This window comes from Apium graveolens, chromosome 11, assembly GCF_009905375.1.
Source record: "Apium graveolens cultivar Ventura chromosome 11, ASM990537v1, whole genome shotgun sequence".
Taxonomy (NCBI): domain Eukaryota; kingdom Viridiplantae; phylum Streptophyta; class Magnoliopsida; order Apiales; family Apiaceae; genus Apium; species Apium graveolens.
Window position 1 is genome coordinate 4,946,476 of NC_133657.1, and position 11,756 is coordinate 4,958,231.

Sequence of the window (11,756 nt, forward strand, 5' to 3'; positions counted from 1 at the left end):
GTTTTTGTAGATGTGCAATCCATTAGTTCAAACTTCTTTAAAAGATCATAAATGTATTTAGTTTGACTAATGAATATTCCATCACTAACTTGTTTAACTTTCAAACCAAGAAAGTAAGTTAGTTCTCCCATCATGCTCATTTCATACTTACTTTGCATCAATTTGGCAAACGTTTTGCAAAGTTTTTCACCTGTAGAGCCAAAAATAATGTCATCTACAGAAATTTGAACAAGTATGCTAGAGCCATTAACATTTCTAAAGAATAAAGTTTTTTCTACAGTACCTCTAGTGAAGTGATTCATTAAAAGAAACTTTGACAAAGTGTCATACCAGGCTCTAGGTGCTTGCTTCAATGCATAGAGTGCTTTCAAAAGATAGTATACATGATCGGGTAGATTTGGATCTTCAAAACCAGGAGGTTGACTGACATAGACTTCCTCCTCTAAATCTCCATTTAGAAAAGCACTCTTGACATCCATTTGATAGACCTTGAAGTTGGCATGGGCTGAATAGGCTAAGAAGATTCTGATGGCTTCAAGTCTTGCAACAGGAGAAAAGGTTTCATCAAAATCTATTCCTTCTTGTGACAGTAGCCCTTAGCAACCAATCTAGCTTTGTTCCTGACTACTATGCCATTTTTATCCATCTTGTTTCTGAATACCCATTTGGTGTCTATTGGACTTTTTCCTTTAGGCTTGGGTACCAGCTTCCAAACATTGTTCCTTTCAAATTGCTCAAAGGGGTGATCCTTTGTCCATTTTCTTTGTTGAGGTAGATTAGCTCTAAATGAAGAGGCCTCATTGTTGTCTTGATGTGTGATTGAGTTTTGATTATTAGAAACTCCCATTGAGTTTGTAAAATCTATGATTTGAGAAAGAGGGACTTTCTGTAAGTGATTTATTATGGCTTTCAGCTTTTTTTGATAACCCGACAGATGGTGTATTTTGAGTTCCGACGGATGAAGCTGATTGTCTCCTGATGGATGATGTAGATTGTCTATCGATGGATGAAGCATTTTGTAACTCAATGGATGTTGATTTATTAGCTCCATTGGTTGTAGATTTTTCTGCAATATCCTTAGTTGTTGTTTCTTGATCACTTTCATCATCACTGGCATCACTAACCATCTCCATATTGTCAAATTTGAGGCTCTCATGGTAATCTCCATCTTGTAGTCCTTCAATCTTTTTATCATCAAACACAACATGTATTGATTACATAATATTTTTGGTTCTCATATTGTAGACTCTGTATGCTTTACCAACAGCATATCCAACAAAAATTCCTTCATCTGCTTTAGCATAAAACTTCCCATTTTGATCAGTTTGATTTCTCAAGATATAACATTTGCAGCCAAAGACATGAAGAAAGTTTAGAGTTGGCTTCTTGTTCTTGAACAATTGGTAGGGAGTCATGCATTTTGCTTGATTAACCAAAGAAATGTTCTGAGTGTAGCATGCAGTATTTACAGTTTCAGCCCAGAAGTATGTTGGTAACTTTGATTCTTCAAGCATTGTCCTTGCAGCTTCAATAAGTGATCTGTTCTTTTTTTCTACTACTCTATTTTGTTGTGGAGTTCTTGCTGCTGAAAACTCATGCATAATCCCATTCTCTTCACAAAATGCTCTCATGACAGAATTCTTGAACTCAGTTCCATTGTCACTCCTGATTCTTCAAACTTTAAAATCAGGATGATTGTTGACTTGCCTTATGTGATTGATGATGATTTCACTAGCCTCATCTTTAGACTTTAGGAAATATATCCAAGAGAACTTTGAGAAATCATCTACAATTACTAGGAAAAATCTTTTCCTTGAGATGGACAACACATTGACTGGTCCAAATAAATCCATGTGTAGCAGTTGCAACGGTTCTTCAATTGTTGAATCAAGCTTATTTCTGAATGATGCTTTGATTTGTTTTCCCTTTTGGCAAGCATCACACAGTCCATCCTTAGAAAACTCCACTTGAGGAATACCTCTAACCAGTTCTTTCTTTACAAGCTCATTCATGGTCTTGAAGTTTAGATGGGATAGCTTCTTGTGCCATAGCCAACTTTCATCTTGACTTACTTTATTGAGAATACAAGTAACAGATTCTGCATATGATGAGTAAAAGTCAGCTAGGTACACATTTCCTTTCCTCACTCTAGTGAGAACCACTTTGTTGATCCTCTTGTTTGTCACAACACATGTTTCTGTATTGAAGGTTACTGAATTGCCTTTATCACAAAGTTGGCTGATACTCAACAAATTATGCTTGAGACCATCCACTAAGGCAACCTCCTCAATGATGACATTGTCTTTTGAAATCAACCCATATCCCATAGTATAACCCTTGCTGTCATCTCCAAAAGTAATACTTAGGCCAACTCTTTCTTTGAACTCTGTGAGCAGGGTAGAATCTCCAGTCATGTGTCTTGAACAACCACTATCCAAGTACCACATATTATTTTTGTTTCACTGCACACATTAAAATCAAATCAAGTTGATTTTGGTACCCAAGTTTCCTTGGGTCCAGCCTTGTTAGCTTTCTACTTTTGTTTCTTAGGTTTGATCTCATTTGACTTGGGGATATCAGATTCATCCTTAGTTATCTGAGTTGGACCTTTGAAACCATTTATTAAAATAGAATTATCATGCACATTTTGATTAACAGGAAATGACATGCTATTTGTAAACATGTTATTCCAGTAAGGCATGTTAAGTGGCATTTGAGGCATACTAAATGCAGCTTAATAAGGATTAGGTGTAAATGGCATGTTAGCAAATTGTGCATTCATATTCTGTGCAGACATAGCATTCATAGGCATAGAAGGCATAGCACTCATGTTGGGAAAAGAAAATGGTACAGTCATGGAAGTAGGCATGGCAATTTTGCAATTAACAGACAGATGATTAACACTTCCACACTTAACACATATTTTTCTTGGAGCATACTTATTAGGTGTGTAGTTTTATGTTTGTTAATCCCTACTTTCCTATTTCTATTGTTTTTCTTTTTAACCGTTGTTTTAACCTCAATATTTTCTAGTCTGTCATTCAATTGCTTGATTGACAGATGACCAACATTCACTTTCTTCTCCTTCTTCACTTGACTTGATTCTCCTGAAATAAAGTTTTTGGAAACTGATCCATATTTTTCATTTAACTTGGCAAGTTTGGCTTTACTCACAGGTTTGTTCACAGCCGATGGATGAGGATTTATGTCACTCGGCGGATAACCTCTTTGATTATCTGACGGATGACTCTAATCTTCTGTCGAGTCTACATCTGTTAGCAATCCTTCAACTAAATTAGATTCCATCTTCTCTTTACTCTTTTTCCAGGCTGCATCACAGAAGGACTCAATACCTTGAACTTTGGTGAATTGAGCATGGATATCTCTAGATGATTTCCATGCCTTAATCACCTCCTGTTCACGATCAAGCTGCTTCTTCAAAATTTCTTCTTTCTTCAAGGACTCAATTAATTCCTCCTTAGCAATCTTACATTCTATTCTCAATTTTTTAAATTCAATAAACTGGGACTCTAGCACATTATTCCTCTCACTTAAAAACAGATTGTTTTCCTTGATTTTAGTATTTTCCTTAGTGAGGGACTTAAGTGTAACACGCGAATAATATAATTCTGTAGACTTGTCATTTATTGCATCATTACACTCAGCTTTAGATAAATGTGCAAGGTTAGTGGTTATTACATGATTACTTGAAGAACGTGTCTCTGTTTTATCAGACTTGGCCATTAGGGCTAGATTGACATAGCTGACATCTTCATCCTCATCCAAACCATCTGCTGCCCAGTCATTTTCTTGTGTAATAAAAGCTCTTTATTTGAGCAACTCAAAATACTTCTGTTTATAATCCACAGGCTCAAACTTCTTCTTGCTGGAATCTGACTTTCTACACTCACTAGCAAAGTGCCCTGCCAAGCCACATTTGAAACACTTGAATTTTGATTTATCCACCATGTTTCTATTTGGCTTAGTTGATCCAAAGTTCTTCTTGAACTTGAGCTTGGAAAATCTTCTGGAAAGAAATGCAAGATGTTCATCAATATCATCCATATCATCTTGGCTCAAAGAATCTTCATTTTCTGCTACCAGCCCCTTGCCCTTGTTTTCACAGACCTTTGAAGTGGACTCAATAGCTTCTATCTTCATCTCCTTCTCTTTCTCTAACTCAACAACCAGTGCAATGGACCCTCCTTTCTTTCTCCCTTTCTCCATTCTTTCATCTTGCTCTATTTCAAGTTCATAAGTCTTTAGAATGCCATACAGTCTCTCTAGTGTAAACTCCATGTATTCTTGTGAATTTCTCAAGGAGACTGTCATTGGTTTTCATTCTTTTGGAAGGGATCTCAGGAATTTGAGGTTAGAATCTTTGGTTTGGTAGACTCTTCCACGCTACTTCAGAGCATTTAGTAGCTTTTGAAATCTACTAAAGATATCCGTAAGAGTTTCACCTTCTTCACAGTGGAAATGCTCATATTGTTGAATTAGTAACTGCATCTTGTTTTCTCTAACTTGTTCAGTGCCATCACAAATTATTTGAATGGTGTCCCAAACCTCCTTGGTTGTCTTGCAATTGATGATGTTGTCAAACATGTCACCATCAACTTCATTGAATAGAATATTCATGGCCTTCTTGTCTTTCCTGACTTGTTCAATATCAGGATCTGACCATTCATGCCTTGGCTTGGGAACTGATGGCTCATTTCCAGTTGCAGCTCCCATTGGTACATGAGGACCTCTCTCTATGCAATCCACATAGGCCTCATCTTGAGAAAGTAAATGAAGATTCATCTTTACCTTCAAGTGATGGTAATTATCTTTGTCCAGAAAAAGAATCTTGACTCCAACATCCTTCTTGTTCATCTTGCTGTTTATTATGATCTTTAAACTCTTTTTGCTTCAAGAGCTTGCTTTGATACCAATTGTTAGTTCCTAACAATGCAGCAAGAATTACAGAAGGGGGGTTGAATATAATTCTAGTAAACTTTTTCTTGAACTATAAAAAGTTCTAACTCAAACTATGTATATGTATATGTGTTTTGATTTGTAAGGTGCGGAATAACAAGTTAAGTGAATCAAAAACACAAAGTAATAAAAACACAAACTTTTAAAACTTTCTGGTGGATTTGAAAGTATCCACTATATATATATATATTGATTTAAGAACTCTGGTAAAAATAAGTTGTCTCACAGCTACTTTACAAGTGAACAAATAAACTACAGAGAAATTCTTAACAGTTACAGCCTTTTTTATTTCTCTTCTAAAAGTGTTTGCTTAGTTATTTATTTCACTAGCTTCACTTGGTTTACATATCACCAAGTTTACATGGTAAAAAGACAGGATAATGAAACAAAAACTATCAAATCAAACTCCATGCTGCTTCACTACTCTATTCCGGCATCTTTGAAAATCTTCTTAGCTTGCATGGAAATGGTAATGCTTCTTTGTTCTTCATTTTCTGTTAAATAGGCTCCCACATTCCTTTTGTAAACACCCAACACATTTGACTATCTTGTCACTGTCAACAGATATTTGAATTGATCATCCGTCGGGTATATGCTTGTCATCCGTCGGGTTGCCTTGTAGATCATCCGTCAGGTAGCTTTGTTGATCATCCGTCGGGTAGCTTTGTTGATCATCCATCGGGTAGCTTTGTTGATCATCCGTCGGATAGCTATTTGACACTTGACTTTATTTCATTTATGCAGAATTACAAGACATCTTATATTTAAAATTAATCAGCATATTATGCATATCTAATAATAGTCAACATGACTAATATGCTACTACAGGATCTATACAAAGTTGTTCACAGAAATATGTTACAATACTTATTGTTACATAAGCTACTCACTCGATGGATGTCAAATCATCATCCGTCGGGACTATATTGAGTCATCCTTCAGGATTATATCTGATCATCCGTCAAGTGCTATATTTTTCACTAAGTTAAATCTAGTAAGGTGTTTTGTTAATGTAATCATCAAGTTCACAACATATTCCCAACACTTGTTCCTTATGGTCCATTACTATTACTAGTTTCTGAACATAAGTCTGGTCTGGTTGTAAGTCTACCTGTTCGTACTCTATCACATGTCATGTATCGGTATGGTACTTCCTTATTTTTGACATATGGAACATATTGTGCACTTGTTACAGGTTATTAGGAAAAGCGAGCTCATAAGCTAGAGGTCCCATCATCCTCAAGATCTCAAAGGGTCCTATGAATCTGAGACTCAGTTTCCCTTTCTTCCCAAATCTCTTCACTCATTTCCACGGAGATACCTTCAACAACACCGAATATCCCACTTCATACTCTCTATCTTTCCCGGTCCGGTCGACGTACTTTTTCTGTCTATTTTGATCCGTTACCGGCCTCTTTCTGATGAGTTCCACCATTTCTAGGGTCTGCTGGACCAACTTGGGTCCTAGAATCTTATGTTCTCCAACTTCATCCTAACATAAGGGAGAGCGGCATCCTCTTCCGTAAAGAGCTTCATACAGGGGCATTCCTATGATAGCGTGATAGTTATTGTTGTAGGCAAACTCGATCAGGGGTAAGTGGTCATTCCAATTTTCTTTAAAGTTAGTGGTACGGACCCTCAGCATATCTCCTATGGTCTGGATAGTCCTTTCACTTTGCCCATCCATTTGGGGGTGGTAAGCGGTACTCATATTCAGTCTGGGGCCTACACATTCTTGGAAGATTCTCCAAAATCAAGAGTTAAACCTTGGGTACCTATCTGGCACTATGGCAACGAGAACCCCGTGCCTCACTACGATCTCTTTTACATAAATATCCACGAGCTTTTCTACGGTGTTCCTTTCGTGACTTGGTAGGAAGTGCGCAGACTTGGTCAGTCTATCTATGATGACCCATATGGCATTGTGATTGGTTTTAGTCCTTGGTAAGCCTGTCACAAAATCCATGGCTATATGCTCGCATTTCCATTCCAGAATTTCTAGGGGCTGTAATAGTCCACTCGGTCGCTGATGTTCAGCCTTTACCCTCTGACAAGTCAAGCACTTGCTGACCCACTCTACTACATCTCTCTTCATGTTAGGCCACTAATAATATTCTTTCATGTCACGGTACATTTTCGTACTCCCTGGGTGGATTGAATACCTGGAGTTGTGTCATTCATGCAATAGCTCATCCTTTAGTTCTTGCACATTCGGAACACAAATTTGGGATGCATACCTCATGATCCCTCTTTCATCCTTCTCGCATCTGACCGCCTCACCGGTCAGTGTTTCTCTTTCTTCATTCATCTTTTTCTCTTGACACACTCATATTTTCTCATCTAGTTCCGGTACTAACCTGATTTCAAATAGTCCTTTTGATCTTTTACCGGTTATTCTCACTTTCATCTCCATCTTTTCAAATTCCTTAACCAACTCCTCAGATGTTATTATCATTTTAAGTCGTTCTTTCCTACTGAGGGCGTCAGCCACCACATTGGCTTTACATGGGTGATACAGGATTTCACAATCATAGTCATTAATCAGCTCTAGCCATCTCCTATGTCTCATGTTTAATTCCTTCTGAGTGAAAATATACTTGAGGCTGTTATGGTCTCTGTAAATCTCGCATTTTTCTCCATGTAGGTAATGTCTCCAGATTTTCAGGGTAAACACTATGGCTGCTAGTTCTAGGTCGTTGTTGAGTGGCATTTATGACACTTTAATATGCTCTAATAAGCTTCGAATTGATGTATTTGTACTCAAGTTGTTAAGTGTTTTAATGTGTTTTCTAGTGTTTTTGCATTCCAGGCATTATCTAGGTAATTAGGTGAATTTGCATTATTTTGGTGCTAATTTGGTGTCAAGGTGGTGTTGGAATAAAAGCTCGTGGAAAGCCGGCTCGAAGCAGCAGGACAAAGAAGAAAATATGAGTTTTTCCCAGAAGTATGGCGCGCCCGCACTGGTTAAGTATGCCTTAGTGTGTGGTGATAGTATGATAGCCTAGTATTGGTTGTGCTTATTCGTCTTATAAGAGTCGCGAACTTGTAAGATAGTGTGTTAATTCTTAATAAAGCGATAGTAAATTTAAGGATTTAGAACTTGTCATGCTACATTAGTTCAAAATTGTTTTCTGGTAACAGGGGTGAAAATCCCGAAGTGACAGTTTCCAGGTTCATGTGTTATTGTTATGCATGATTCATAGGTAATTTTAACCATCTTACTTGCCCTGTGTAATCATGATAGATAACTTGTGATTTAAACCTTTATGTTGTCAAATTCTATAGACATATAGGGTCTCAATATAATTGGTGTCTATTCAGCTTCTATCTCTTTTGTGGATGTCTGGTAGTATGTTATTCGTGCAATGAAAGTTGGCGCTTAGCAGTTTCGTGTTATCTGATTAGTGTCATCATCATTGTATGCTAAGGTTAAGAACAATAAGGCTATTGAATTGAAGTATTTAATGAAGTTAGAATCCCATATTTTTCTCATATAATATACAACTCTCTTTTACTCTCTTAGTTATAATCATTAGTTTAATTCGTAGTATAAATAACCCAAAATTGTTATCATCTTAGCATTGGTAATAACCATATCATCGGTGCATAGGTGCATAAATTACATAGTTAACCAACACCATTGTCTGTGGGAAAAAACAAGAAAAGATTCTATATTACTTGCGAACACATATACTTGTGTGAATTATTAGCACGTGTTTAGCCCTAACAAGTTTTTGGCGCCACTGCCGGGGACTGTAGTGTTAACTTTTAGTTTATGTGTTTGTCATCAGTGATCGTTAAAGTTCATTGACTAGGATATTGTTACTTACATATGCTTTTTCTTGTTGTATTTCAGGTAATCTAGTGATCGTTTATGCAAACGCGTTCACGAGTTCGTAGGAGAATTCTGGAAAAAGACGAGGGAGAAGTTGTACAGGATCGTTGGGAAGATTTTGAGGATGAAGAGAAAGTAGCAGAAGAAGAGAAAATCAAAGAACCACATTTATTAGAGATGGAGGATCAAGCAGATAATTCTAAGGCTTTAATGGACTTTTCTAAGCCTAAGATCAATGACATCCAGTCAAGCATCATCAGGCCAGCGATCAAGGCTAACACTTTTGAGATCAAGTCGAGCACGATTCAGATGATACAGAACTCAGTTCAGTTTGGGGGTAATCCTACTGAAGACCCAAACATGCACATCAGGGATTTCATCGAGATATGTGACACTTTCAAGTTCAACGATGTGTCTGAAGATGTTATCAAGCTGCAACTATTCCCATTCTTTTTTAGGGACAAAACGAAGTGTTGGTTACATCTCTACCACCAGGGTATATCACCAAATGGGAGGATCTTGCTCAAAGGTTTCTCACTAAATTCTTTCTTATGGCGAAGACTGCTGCAATCAGGAATGCTTTTACTCAGTTTGCTTAGCAAACTGGTGAATCTCTGTGTGAGGCTTGGGATCGATATAAGGAGATGCTAAGGAAGTGCCCATACCACGGCATGCCTGATTGGATGATTATAAACTGTTTCTACAATGGTTTAGGTGCACACTCTAGACCTATGCTTGATGCAGCATCTGGTGGAGCCTTATGGGCTCAAAGCTACAATGAAGCTTATGAGTTGATTGTACTAATGGCAGCCAATGAATACCAGAATCCTACGCAAATAATGTTGCAAGGAAAGGTAGCATGAATTCTGGAAGTGGATCAAGCTACTGCTATAGCTGCTCAACTTCAAGCTTTAACGATGAAAGTGGATTTTTGGCTAATTATGGAGTTAATCAGATTACTAGTGTTTGTGAACTTTGTGCGGGAGCACATGAAACTGAGCAGTGTGCTATTTCTAGTGAATCAGCTCAATTTGTGAGCAACTTTCAGAGATCACAACAACAAGCTCCAGCCACTTATCCTCCAAACAACCGCAATCATCCTAACTTCAGCTGGAGCAATAATTAGAATGCGGTGCAGCAATCGTATCAGCCATATACAGCAAGGCAATATAACCCTCCTGGTTTTCAGCAACCGTAATATGCCCCGAAGCAACAACTTCAACTTCAGCAGTTACCGTAAGCTACTGAAAAATCTGAAATGGAGGAGTTGAGAGTCATGTTCAAGAGCCAAGTTGTCTCTATCAAGACCTTGGAGAATCAAATTGGGCAAATTACGAATGCATTACTAAATCGTCAACCTGACACACTACTGAGCGACACTGAAGTGCCAGGCAAGAAGGAAGCTTAGGAGCCTGTCAAAGAAATCACATTGAGGTCTGGTGAGGTTCCGAATTCTGAAATAGCTAAAACTCCAATTTCTGAAGTGGAGGCTGATGAAGTAGAAGTGCAGAATGAAGCTGAAGTGGAACCAAGGAAGATTACTGTTAAGCACTCTCCTCCTGAGGGTAATACAGGGGAGAAGCAGATCTATCCTCCACCTCCTTTTCCTAAGAGGTTGCAGAAGAAGAAAGTGGATAAGCAGTTTGCGAAGTTTCTGGAGGTGTTCAAGAAACTTCAAATCAACATACCTTTCGCTGAAGCTCTTGAGCAGATGCCTAGTTACGCGAAAGTCATGAAAGGTATTCTCTCTAGGAAGGTGAAACTTGATGACTTAGAGACTGTTGCTCTCACGGAGGAATGTAGTGCTGTGCTGCGACAGAAATTGCCTCCGAAGCTTAAAGATCCTGGAAGCTTCATTATTCCTTGCACCATTGGAAATGTGTCATTTGATAAATTCTTATGTGACATGGGAGCTAGCATCAATCTGATGCCATTGTCAATCTTCAAAAAGTTGGACTTTCCTTATCCAAAGCCTATATACATGACTTTGCAATTGGCCGATCATTTTCCCTGCTGATTTTGTAATTTTTGATTTCGAGGAGGATAAGAAGATTCCCATAATTTTGGGAAAACCTTTCTTGGCTATTAGATGAACCTTGATAGATGTGCAGAAAGGTGAGCTTACCATGCGAGTGATGGATCAGGATGTGACTTTTAATGTGTTCAATGCCATGAATTTCCCTACAGAAAGTGAGGAGTGTTTTAAGGTGGAAATGGTCGATACTGTGGTTAATTCTGAACTCGATCATTTGCTAAGGTCTGATGCCTTAGAGAAGGCCTTATTGGGGAATTCTGATAGTGAAGATGACGAGGGCGATGAGCACTTGCAATATTTTAATGCTTCTCCCTGGAAGCGAAAGATGGATATGCCTTTTGAATCTCTTGGATTAGAGGAGTTAAAAAGTTCTCCGAAACTCCTCAAACCATCTACTGAGGAAGCTCCTACTCTTGAGCTTAAGCATTTTCCTGAACACTTGAGGTATATATTTTTAGGTAATGCATCTACTTTACCTGTTATTATTGCATCTGACCTTTCAGGTACTGATGAAGAGAAGATTTTGAGGATTCTTAGAGAGTTCAAATCGGCAATTGGTTGGACTATAGCAGATATCAAGGGAATCAAACCTTCTTATTGTATGCATAAAATTCTGCTAGAGGAAGGAAGCAAGCCTACTGTTGAGCAACAGAGAAGGCTAAATCGGATCATGAAAGAGGTTGTGAAGAAGGAAATTCTCAAGTGGATAGATACAGGAATTATCTATCCTATTTCTGACAGTTCATGGGTGAGCCTAGTTCAGTATATGCCAAAGAAAGGTGGTATCACTGTGGTAGTAAATGAGAAAAATAAGCTTATTCCGACACGAATAGTCACGGGGTGGAGAGTTTGCATGGATTATAGGAAGCTGAATAAGGCTACAAGGAAGGATCACTTCCCTCTTCCTTT

At 38.0% G+C, this 11,756-nt stretch overlaps 1 non-coding gene across 1 annotated transcript; it reads right to left on the minus strand.

Annotated features, from left to right (window-relative positions):
- Nucleotides 1-9,378: 9,378 nt before the first annotated feature.
- On the minus strand, nucleotides 9,379-9,485 carry LOC141699459 (small nucleolar RNA R71). The gene has a single exon (XR_012565922.1). It is a non-coding gene; the product is annotated as a small nucleolar RNA R71 (small nucleolar RNA).
- Nucleotides 9,486-11,756: the final 2,271 nt, after the last annotated feature.